The sequence below is a fragment of the Panthera onca genome, chromosome B4 (assembly GCF_046562875.1).
Source record: "Panthera onca isolate mPanOnc1 chromosome B4, mPanOnc1 haplotype 2, whole genome shotgun sequence".
Lineage (NCBI taxonomy): Eukaryota > Metazoa > Chordata > Mammalia > Carnivora > Felidae > Panthera > Panthera onca.
Window position 1 is genome coordinate 48,213,993 of NC_138345.1, and position 12,530 is coordinate 48,226,522.

The 12,530-nt window shown below is 33.9% G+C and overlaps 1 long non-coding RNA gene across 1 annotated transcript in view; it reads right to left on the reverse strand.

The window, feature by feature from the left end:
- Positions 1-266: 266 nt before the first annotated feature.
- Positions 267-12,530, reverse strand: part of LOC144616938 (uncharacterized) — a 45,985-nt gene continuing 33,721 nt past the window's right edge. The window contains exons 3-5 of the long non-coding RNA XR_013556858.2: positions 10,021-10,163; positions 2,513-2,604; positions 267-377 (exon numbers count right to left, since the gene is read on the reverse strand). This is a non-coding gene — a long non-coding RNA (uncharacterized LOC144616938). The remainder of the gene's footprint in view (positions 378-2,512; positions 2,605-10,020; positions 10,164-12,530) is intronic.

Sequence of the window (12,530 nt, forward strand, 5' to 3'; positions counted from 1 at the left end):
TGAGAGAAAAGAACTACTGCTGCATGGGCATAAACCGATATAAACACTTACTGAGTTATTTAGTTGTTATTTTTGAAGCTTAAAGTTTCGATCTTTACCTGGAATTTGTTTTGCCATTGTAAGCGGGTGAGTGTCCAGGCCGAACAACAGCTCCTTTTCTCTTCATGACCCATTCTTCTCAGTTGGTGGATGACACAATGGCCACAGCCCAAGGGGAACCCAGATCCGTGATCCACCAGGGTTCAGTCTCTTTTGGGGTCTGAATACAAGGGATTTTATCAAAGTCACTCATGAAAGATCCATCAATAGCTTGTCAGGATATATCAAAGGATGACAGAGATTGTTGGGTAGATGTTTCCCCCGAGATAGTATTGGACCTGAAATGCCAAAGTATAGCCAAAATGAGCTATACACCAAAAGAAAAGTGCAATGTACTGCTGGCAGAATGGGAAGTGACTTTTTTTTAAGGGGAAGTAATGGGGAAAAATATTTCCATTTCTTGAAAAGTTGATATATAAACTATACCTCATATCTATTGATCTGGCTAAAATGTACCATTGTTACTATTATGAATTCAAACTACCAGTCATCTCCTGATTCTCTACAAATGGCTTCATGCAAAAGAGAATTGATTCCCATGATTCATATTTAGATTCCAAGTTTTAAATTAATTCTGTTGTCAGAATATGGCTTGGGACGAATGGCAATTTTAATGGTTTTCTACATTGCTTCTGATTTTTCCTATTTATAGTATAAACAAGGGAAAGAAAGGTGATATTTTATGTGATCTTTATTTCTATTGCCTTCTTTACATATTTATTTTTCTGATCATTAACCACAGGTACTGTTATAGAAATGGACTTAACATTAAAGGTTATTTTAGTCAAAGAAAAGATTTATTACATTATAAAGGTATGTTCACTGAGTATTTTTAATCCTAAGATAATTTTGACTTCTAGGGATAAGAAATTAAATAGATAAAGAAAGACAATCACTAAATGAGAGGTTTAGATCTTGTTTGTAAAATGAAGTGTGGTCTTTGATGCAGAAGTACAAAATGAGTTAACTTAATTTTTTTTCTGATTTTACTAATTTTATATTAAAAGTTAATATATGAATTCATGGCTACTCAGTGCAGCATCTATGGATGAAAAAATAAAAATAAACTTTTACCCCTTCCTAAATACCACCCCTCTTCTCAAAGTAGAAATGACTAATAGTTAAATTCTTTCAGGTCTTTTTTATATTTATATTTAGGTATTTTTCTATTTACCCTTATTTCCACTTTCTACCCGTAATTCCCTTTCTAATTATGCCAAGAATTTTTTTTCCCTGAGGGAACAATACCATATTCAAAAACTTGGCAGTATATTTACTTAGCAAGCAGATGTATTAGATGGATGCTACCTTTGTATGTATCAATATTCAAGCTACTTAGACAAAGTAGGATAATTGTATACAATAAATTATTTTTAGTCAGTGGTATCTTAAATCATTTTGAAGTGTTCTAGTAAGTGAATTGATCTGCCAAAATAATGGATCAGTCTTTAACAAAATGTGTATAGTTAAAAAAGGAAAATAAAAATGGTGATGATAATAACTTGAAAAATGTTCCAAGTAAAGCCAAATAGTCAAGTTGAACATAAGTAAAATATCTTTTTTTTTTTGCTCTTTATGGTTTATTTGCAGCAAAACATCTTCCCAGTCCCTCTAAACTTTGTTAACAATATGATTTATAGTTCTTTTGGTAATTAATTTATCAATTAGGTTTTGTTTTATAGTTTTTAAATAAGAAACATAAGCATAAAAAGTAAATATCTCATTGTTTGTTGGCATTTATTTAAGCAACATGAACTAAGGAGATAAACTAATACAGGGAATCTATGAGAAATTTTTCCCTTCACTCAAATATGAGAAGTCCTAGGTTCACATAATCTTTAACAAAAATAAATCGACAAGTGGAAAATATAAAACAAGAAAGAAAATACTGAATAAATAAGACAACAGAGGAAATGGACAGTGAAGAGAAATGAAACAATACTCTGAGGAAGATTATGAGGTCAGAGTCGCAGCATCGTTAGATATTTCAATTTCCATATTATTTAATATGAAGAATGTTGTCCTCCCTTCTGTATTTCATGATATAATGAAATAACTGAATAAAAATAATGAAATGTCATGGGGCGCCTGGGTGGCTCAATAGGTTAAGCGTCTGACTCTTGGTTTCAGCTCAGGTCATGATTTCATGGTTCATGAGTTCAAGCCCCCCTATCAGGCTCTGCACTGAAGGCATGGAGCCTGCTTGGGATTCTGTCTCCCTCTCTGTGTCCCTCCCTTGCTCACTATCTCTCTATCTCCCCAGAATAAATAAACTTAAAAAAATAAATGAAATGTCCTATTAATCAGGAAAATATATGTAACACCCACTGACCCATGTGGCTTTTGATATAGGCAAAACTGGGCATGGACCAAAGACTTGCATCTCACACAAAGTTGAGGATATGTTTCTTACCTGGAGTGTTGACAATCACATATCTTCCTCTCATTCTCCCACATCTAACAGATTCTAATTTTCCAGGTTCTACAGAGTTAATGATAGCATATCTGAAGAGAAAAAAAGTTAATTTCAGGCTTGATTTTGTTAGTGTGATCAAAGAAATCACATAAATTAAATTAGAAATCAATGAAGTGTCAATAAAATACTTTGAAATCAGATGTTCTATTCTTTCCTTATCAGGTAGTTGGAAAGCAATGACTGAATTCATAACAGTTATTGTGACTATTATGGCAATTTTACAGTCAGCATTGGTTTTCTGGCATTGATAGCTTCACTTTTCTCCAGCTACATTTTATAAATGATGTCCATTGTCTTCACTTCTTTGGTAAGTTATTTTACTACGAAAAAAAAATCACTGATACTTGTTACTTTGCAACATCTTTCTATACATACATAAATTATTTCTACAAAATGTCAGATGTTATTTTTAGCATGAATTTTTACAAAATAAACTCAATAATAAACATATAGTTTGTTCCAAATCCCCTAACAAACTTCCTTCTGCAGTTTGGGGGGATTGTATTAAATGTATAGAATAATCTATAATAATTTGTTTGTTTATAGTATCAGATATTTTTGAAAAAGATCAAGGTACATCATTTAAAGTATTCAAATCATTCAAGTATTTGAGAGGTCCTAGGTTGGTATAGTTTTGAGTTGATGTCCCTCCATAAATTTAATTTAAAAATATCCATGTTCAATATATTTTGTATTAATTTTCTCCCAAGTATTAAAATTATTTGTTGCTGTTGAAAATGGGATTTTTTCTCTTATTTATGCTTTCATTATATGTTCCAATTGATTATTATTTATATCCAACAACATATTACTTATTGTATTTTAATTTTTAACAAGTCAGAATATTGAATGATCTTATTTTTCCTAGTTGTTTTTAACTTGATTCCTTTGGTTTTGTAGATTTACAATGACATAATCTGAAAAGTTACTTTGCCTTCTTCCTTGCAGAATTTTATGTCTCTAATTCATATCACCTGGCTAATTGCATAGACTAGTAATTTCAGACACTGTTAAGTAACAATTGGTGATTTAAGTAACATGTATTTTGTTTTAGTTTTCTTCCCAGTATTTAAACTTCAGACAAAGAGACAATTTTTAAAGCAGCTAGAGAAAAGAATTCTCACATACAAGGGAAATGCCATAGGGCTTTTCAGTGGATTTCTCAGCAGAAATCTTTCAGGCCAGGAAAGAGTGGGATGATATAATCAAAGTGCTGAAAGATAAAACCTGCCAAACAAGAATAGTTTACATAGCAAAGTTGTCCTTCAAAAATGAAGGAGAGATAAAGACTCTTGAGATACACACAAAACGGGAGAATTTATGATCACTAGACCAGCCTTACAAGAAATACTGAAAGCAGTCCTTAAAGCTGAAATATAAAATACATTGGTAAAGGTAAGTATAACATTAAATTTAGAATATTTTAATACTGTAATATAATAGTATGTTAATCACTTAACTTTAGTATGAAGATCAAAAAACAAAAGTATTAAAAATAACTATAGCTACAATAATTTGTTAATGGACACACAATATAAAATAATGTAAGTTGTGGGCACTTGGGTGGTTCAGTCAGCTAAGTGTCCGACTTTGGCTCAGGTCATGATCTCACAGTTTGTGGGTTCGAGCCCCATGTCAGGCTCTGTGATGACAGCTGGGAGCCTGGAGCCTGCTTCTGATTCTGTGTCTCCCTCTCCACCCCTCCCCTGCTCACACTCTGTCTCTCTCTGTGTCTCAAAAATAAATAAATATAAAAAAAATTAAAGAAATATACGTTGTGACAACAAAAACAAAAAATATGCAGGGAGAAGTAAAAGAGAATAATTTTTGTAAGTAATCAAAGTTACATCATTATTTGCTTAAAATAGACTATTATATCTATGTTATGTTATGATGTTAAAATGGTATGTAAACCCTATGAATCACAAAGCAAAAACCTACAGTAGGTACAAAAGATAGAGAGAAGGTAATCAAAGCATATTGCTATAGAAAATCATCAATTCACAAAGAATGACAAGAAGAGAAGAAAACGAAACAAAGGAACTGGAAAACTAATAAGATGTCACTAGTAAGTCCTTACAAATTGATAATTACTTTAAATGTAAATGAATTGGTTTCTCTAATCCAAAGAGTGGCTAAAAAGATTACAATGACAAAAAAAAAAAGGCCAACTATATTCTGCCTATAAGAGACTCACTTCAGCTTTAAAAACACACAGACTCAAAGTGAAGGGATGGAAAAAATATTCCATATAAATATTCCAAATAAAAGAGAAAAGAGATAGCTATACTTCTCTTAGACCAAATAGACTTTAGGTCAAAAACTCAAACAAGAGAAAAAGGTCACTGTATAATGATAAAGGGGTCAATTCACAAGGGGACTTGACAACTGTAAACACATATGCATACAACATTGGAACACCTAAATATATTAAGAAAATGCCAACAGATTGGCAAATGCCAACAGCAGATTTGAAGGGAGAAGTAGCCAACAATACAGTAATAGTAGGGGACTTCAATACCCCACCTTTAATAATGAACAGATCATCCAGGAAGAAAATCAATAAGGAGACACTGGACTTGAACTATACTTTAGACCAAATGAATCTAACGGATAAATATAGAAGATTCCATCCAACAGCATTCTCCAGGACAGATGATGTTATGTCAGAAAACAGGTCATAGCAAATTTAAAGATTCAAGTCATTCCAAGTATCTTCTCCAACCGCAATAGTATGGAACTAGAAATAAATAACAGAAAGAAAACTGGAAAACTCATAAATATGTGTAAGTTGCTCATTCCTAAGCAACCTATGGGCCAAAGAAGAAATCAAAAGGAAAATCATAAATATTTTGAATCAAATGAAAGTGGAAACACAAATGAAAGTGGAAATACCAAAACTTATAGATACAGCAAAAGCTGATCGAAGGGTGAAGTTTATAGCAATAAATGCCTATTTTTAAAAAAGAAAGATCTCAAATCAACAAACTATCTTTACACCTCTAGAAACTAGGAAAAGAAAAAGAAACTAAACCCAAATTTAGCAGAAGGAAGGGAATAACAAAGATTAAAAAATAGAAAAGATCATTGAAAGTAAGAGTTGGTTTTTGGAAAAGAAAAATAGAATTGACAATTTTAGCTAGGCTAAATAAGAAAAAAAAAATGAAGTAAAATTAGAGAGAGGAGGTATTACAACTGATACTGCAGAAATACAAAAGATTGTAAGAGACCATTATGAACATTATACACCAACAGATTGGATAACCTTGAAGAAAAGGATAAATTACTAGAAACATACAACCTAGCAAGACTGAATCAGGAAGAAATAGAAAATCTGAACAGACCAAGAGCAAGTAAGGAGATTAAATCAGTAGCCATAAACCTCCCAAGAAAGAAAAGCCCCGGATCAGATGATTTCACTGGTGAATTCTAAGAAACATGTGAAGTACTAATACCAATCGTCACACTCTTCCAGAAAATCGAAGAGGAGGGAACACTCCCAGACTCACAAAGCCAGCATTACCCTGACACCAAAGCCAGATAAGGGCACTACAAGAAAAGAAAACTGAAGGCTAATATTCCTGGTGAATCCAGAGGCAAAAATTTTCAACAAAATACTAACAAACCAACAGTACATTAAATGAATCATACACCATGATCGAGTGAGATTTATCCCTCGCATGAAAGTATGGTTCAATACATGCAAATCAATAAATATAATATACCACATTAATAGAATGAAAAATAAAAAGTCACCTTAGGATCATCTCAACAGATGCAGAAAAAGCATTTGACAAAATTCAACATCTTTTCATGGTTAAAACTCTCAACAAATTTGATATAAACAGACCGCAACATGATAAAGGCCATATACGACAAGCTTATGGCTAACATTATACCATGGTGAAAGCTGAAAGCTCTTCTTCTAAGATCAGGAACAAGACAAGGGTGCCCACTTTCACCAATTTTATTCAACATAGTACTGGAATTTCTAGCTAGAGCAATTAGGTAAGAAACAGGAATAAAAGGCATCCAAACTGGAAAGGAAACAAAGTAATATTCTTTCAGTTTGCAGATGATATGATCTTATATAAAGAAAACTCCTAAAGGCTCCACCAAAAAACTGTTAGAACTAATAAACAAATTCAGGAAAGTTGCAGGACACAAAATCAACATACAAAAACCAGTTGCATGTCCGTGCACTAACAACAAACTATCTGCAAAGGATATAAAGAATAAAAAAAAAAAAAAAAAAAGGATATAAAGAATATAATCCTATTTATAGTGGCATCAAAAACAATAAAATACTTAGGAATAAATTTAATCAAGGAAGCAAAAGATCTATACCCTTAAAACTATAAAACACTGATGAAAGAAATTAAAAAATGATGTAAATGGAAAGATATCGTTTTGTTGGATCAAAAGAATTAATATTGTTAAAATATGCATTCTACCCCAAATCTTCTATAGATTCAATGCAATCAAAATTCCAATGGCACTTTTTCACAGACATAGAAAAAAAAAAAAATATATATATATATATATCCCAAAATTTGTATAGAACAACAAAAGACCTCAAATAGCAAAAGCAGGAGGTATCACACTTCCTGATTTCAAACTATATTACAAAGCTATAGTAATCCAAACAGTATGGTACTGGAATAAAAACCAATGCATTGGCCAAACAAACAGAACTAAGAGCACAGATTTGATGCATGTATCATCAACCAATATTTGAAAAGGGAATCAAGAATACTTGATGGAGAAAGATTAGTCTCTTCAATAAATGGTGCTGGGAAAACTGGATATTCACAGGAAAAATAACGAACTTGACCCCTATCTCGCACCACACACAAAAATTAAGATGGATTAAAGACTTTAATGTAAGACCTGATAATGTAAAACTTTTAGAATAAAACAGAGAGAAAAGGCTCCTTGACATTGGTCTTGGCAATGATTTTTGGATGTGACACCAAAACCACAAGTGACAAAAGCAAAATAAACATCAAACTACAAAGCTTCTGCACAGAAAAAAATAAAATAAAGTCAGTCAATCAAGAAAGAAAATGAAAAGGCCATCTATAGAATGAAAATATTTACAAAAAAGTTATCTGATAAGGGACTGGTATCCAAAATACATAAAGAACTCTTACAGCTTAATAGCAAAAAAATAAAACCCCAAATAATCCATTTATAAAACAGGGGGGGAACCTGAAAAGACATTTTTCTAAAGAAGATATCCAAATGTCTAACAGGTACATGAGAAGATGTTGAACATCACTAACCATCAGGGAAATGAAGATCAAAACCATAATGAGATACCACCTTATGCCTGTTAGAATGGCTAGTATCAAAAAAACAAGAGATAACAAGGGTTGGCGAGGATGTGGAGAAAAGGGCATACTTGTGCTCTGTTGGTTGGAATATAAATTGGGGAAGCCACATAGAAAACAGCATGGAAGTTCTTTAAAATATTCAAAATAGAATTACCATATTATTGTGACTTTATTAAATTGATGTCTGTTAAGTACAGCCCTGGGATGTCAGATGGTGAGCTATGGTTCCACAAAAACCACAGAGAATTAAAACAGAATACTACTCACAGGTTTCAGGGAAAACACAGCATGCCTCGAGGGGCCACATGGGAAGTCAAGGCCTGGTGTAGGCAGAGAGTGGCAGAACCTAGGGCACTTGCTTACAGAAAGATCCTGGTCTAAGGCCAGATTGGTCGATTCAAACCACAGGAGTAGGGTTTTGGTTAGCTTTGCAGGGGTTTTATCTAAGGAGCACATAAAGGAAAGGCCCCAGGAAGAGGAGAGATTTTTATCACAAGGCCATTGAGGAAAGTCACCATAGGAACTTACATTTACTTACGACTGCCCGCTGCTATCTGAGGCAGAAACTTGCATGAGGAACTAATGTCAGTTTAAGGCCTCTGCAGTCTGCCTGGCCAAACAAGATGGATGCCCAGGCAGCAATATTATGGAGTAGACTAGCTAACCTCTTGATATATGTAATTCAGCAATCCTATTTCTGGGTATGCATCCAAAGAACATGAAATCACTATCTCAAAGAAACATCTACACTCCCATGTTCACTGTAGCATTATTCACAATACCCAAAACATGGAAACAACCTAAGCTGCCACTGATGAATGAGTGGGTAAGGAAAATACCTACAATGGAATATTATTCAGCCATAAAAACAAGGAAATCCTGCTATTTGTGACACATGGATGGATACTGAGGAAATGATGCAGAAGGAAATAAGTCAGGGAGAGAAAGACAAATACTGTTTCACCTCATTTATATGTAGAACCTAAAAAAGCCAAACTCATAACAATACAGAGTAGAATGGAGGTTGCCAAAGGCTGGGTGTCAGAGAAATGGGGAGATGTTGGTCAAAGGGTATAATCTTCTAGTTTTAGATGATAAGATCTGGGGATCTAGTGCACAGCATGATTACAGTTCTCGATACTGTATTATAGACTTGAAAGTTGCTAAGAGAATATAACTTAAATGTTCTCACTATTTTAAAAAAAGGTAATTATGAGAGGTGATGGATGTATTAAGTAACTTTTTGTGGTAATCATTTTATTTATTTTGTTTTATTTTTAAATGTTTTATTTATTTTTGAGAGACAGAGAGAAAGAGAGAGAGAGAAAGAGAGTGAGAGAATGTGAATGGGGGAAGGGCAGAGAGAGACAGGGATGGAGGATCCAAAATGGGTTCCGTGCTGAGCGGACAGCCTGATGGGGGGCTCGAACTCACGAACTGTGAGATCATGACCTGAGCCAAAGTTGGATGCTTAGCCAAACTGAGCCACCCAGGTGCCCCTTTGTGGTAATCATTTTACAATGTATACATGTACCAAATAATCACACTGTACATGTTAAACTTACATAGTGTTACAGTTCGGTTCTATCTCAATAAATCTTGGTTAACAAAAATCTATTAAAAGTAGCTGATTTGTGATGAGCTACCAAGAGATCTGGGTGGAAGGGCCACTTACTATATCTTTTTATAAAAAAAAATTTTTAACATGATCATGTATGAAATTTTCCAAACAAAAAACACTACATAAACATAGTAGGCAAAATAATATTTTATATATGAGTGACGGAAAAGATGCTTTAACTCAACCAGTGACTACAATATTAAAGAAGAAAGTAGCATTTAAACATATGAGTTGAAAGATTCTACTATTGCTTACTTTAAAAATAAAGTTTAACAAAAAAAATTTTCATTAGGTCAGTGACCCTCCAAAATATTGATTCAATCATTTTTGAAAAATAAGTTTCCTTAAATACCTAAGATTTAACTTCTCCCAGTTACCAGGTGAGTCTCCAATCAGTCATGGCTTTATTAGTCTCCTCCTGACAGCAGTCCCTTAGGTTGATAATCACACTGTTTCCTGTCTCTGTAGATCCCAGATCTACCACCTACCAGGGGTCAGCCTCCAGTCACATTTGAATATAGGAGCCCTTGTCAAAGTTACTTGCTGGAGACCCATCCACTGCTTTCTTGGGTTCCCAAAGATCTTGTGGTGCTGGACTGAGTGGCTGGCTTCCATTTCGATAGGACTGAATCTGAGAAAAAGACAAGCAATGTGAGAATACCATCTAGTTGTATCATGAACTCATTATTCTTATGCAACCCAGTGTTGATGCCAATACACTCTGATATATACCATGAATAACAGGCAAAATAGTTACTTGGACCCAACAGATTCTCACTGAGCTCCCTGAATATGGGAGCCATCTATCTTCCTACTTTATTTTCTCTTTCGCAGAGAACCAATCAAGGGGACAAATGAAACACTCTGCTGTAGTTCATTACTCTTAGGCACTTCAGCCCCGTATGTGGAACAAAGTTTCCAAATTTTTTAAAGATCAGGCCAAATATAATGTTTTGTAGGTTTAAGAGACTTCTAAATGGATGTGAAGTTCAAAAAGGGAGAAATAAAAGAGGTGGAATATAGTGGCCACAAAGATATAGCAGTATATACAAAATAACACATTTTACAAAATAAAGTTCAAATGATATTGTGTTGAATCTCAATTGTTTTGAAAAATAATGAAATTGAAAATGTTTCGGAGGAAGAAAGCATAGAAACCAATAGAACTTTCTTCTCCATTGGGAAGAAACTGGGGATCTTCAGATCTGGGAGTCAAAAAGCTTCCAGTACCTTCTTCTACTAGCCCTGGCCCAATGACTTGCACTTCACAAAAAGTCAAAAGCTTTCCTTTCCCCTGAATGGTCAGAGTTACATGTTGCTCACTCATTCCCCTAGAGGTGAGACATTGTTCTCTCAGGACTGAGGCAAAAATGGTCATACCTGAAAGGAAAATCGTATTATCTTCATCCATAATGGCTATGACCACATTTTGATTTAGGCTTCTGGATTTGTGTGAAATAATGATTGTCTTCTCTTGCTTCTCTCAATATCTTTCTTAATTTGTTTCAATTCATGGGCAACAGAGAAACTATTCAGACTTGCTATCAATAATATGAATCAATTCAATAGGCTGTCTTCAAATATAATTATTGATTTGTCTTTCACAGAGGCCCTCAGTCTATCACAGATTTTTCCAAGACGGGTATGCTCATTGCTGATATTCTTTCTTGCTTCCAAAACTGTAAATCCTCTGCTGTACAAAGCTACACTCATAATCACAAACAAGATGCTTTCACTATTTTCTGCCTTATTTATGATTTTCTAAAATGATACCTACCATTCATCTAACTCTTGAACTTTCAGTTGTTTCAACATCAATTACATATTTTTATGCCTCCTAAGCTTCCAGTTTCAGAAAAAAGTGGCTAGCTACTTTCTTCCGAGTATACTTTGGACTTAGTGCTATTGTAATTCTTATATATACTGTATGTAGGTGTATATGTGTGTGTGTGTGTGTAGAGTATAGTATAGTATTTCCATACTTGCACATTGTTAATTACACCCAAATGCTAAATCATGTCTTTTGAGGAAATTACTAATATTGGTTTGAATGGAAGGGAAAGTTACAAAACAGGATTTAAATGTAACAAAAATATGAGTAAATTATAATTAATGGAAACACTCAAAATTCATGTAATTTCATAAGAAAACCATAAATCATTTTCTACTTAAGATATATCTTAAGAATGAAGTTGAAGTCCAAACCTGAAATTTTAGGTACCATTTGGTACCAAATTCTCCGACTAGAATTCATGGCTCCATTGAGTGCCTCATGATAGTAGTCCCTTAAGGTGGTAATCATTACCACCTCCAGTTTTTGTGGATCCCAGATCCACCTGGAGTCCATCTTCTATAGTGATTAAAAACAGTTCTTGACAAAATCAGTTTCTGGAGACCCATCCACTGCTTTCTTAGGGGGATCCCAAGGGACTGTTGGTGCTGACCTGGGTGGCTGATTTCAATTTTGAAAGAACTGGGTGTGGGAAGAAGAGACATGGAATGTCATCCTATAGGATGTAGCACGAATTTGGTACAATTGCATAATCAAGAGTTCACTCTATTACAGTCTAACACATCCCATGAAAACTGGGGAGATGTTAAACCTAGCCCATCCTGTTCTTATTTGATTTATTTAAAGTGAAACCATTCTGCCATTTCTACATCTTAATCTCATTCAAAACAAATTTCTACAATATATTCCCATTCAATTCTAAATTTTAAAAAACATAAAATTTAATGTTCTGAACACTTATGCCCCATGTTCTTGTGTAACAAAAAAAGCACAGCTGAGTGAAGGTCAAATGCATACTCTCGAAATAGAAGCCTACATAAAATAATTCCCTACACTATCAAATTCAAATCAAACCTCCTAAATAGCATTGTGGTAAACCTCAATTGCTTCAGAGACTGGAATAAGCCGAAAATATTTACAGACACACACAGAGGCATACTGACCAAAGTAATTTCCTTGTTCTTCAGGGCTCCCTGAGGGGAAAGA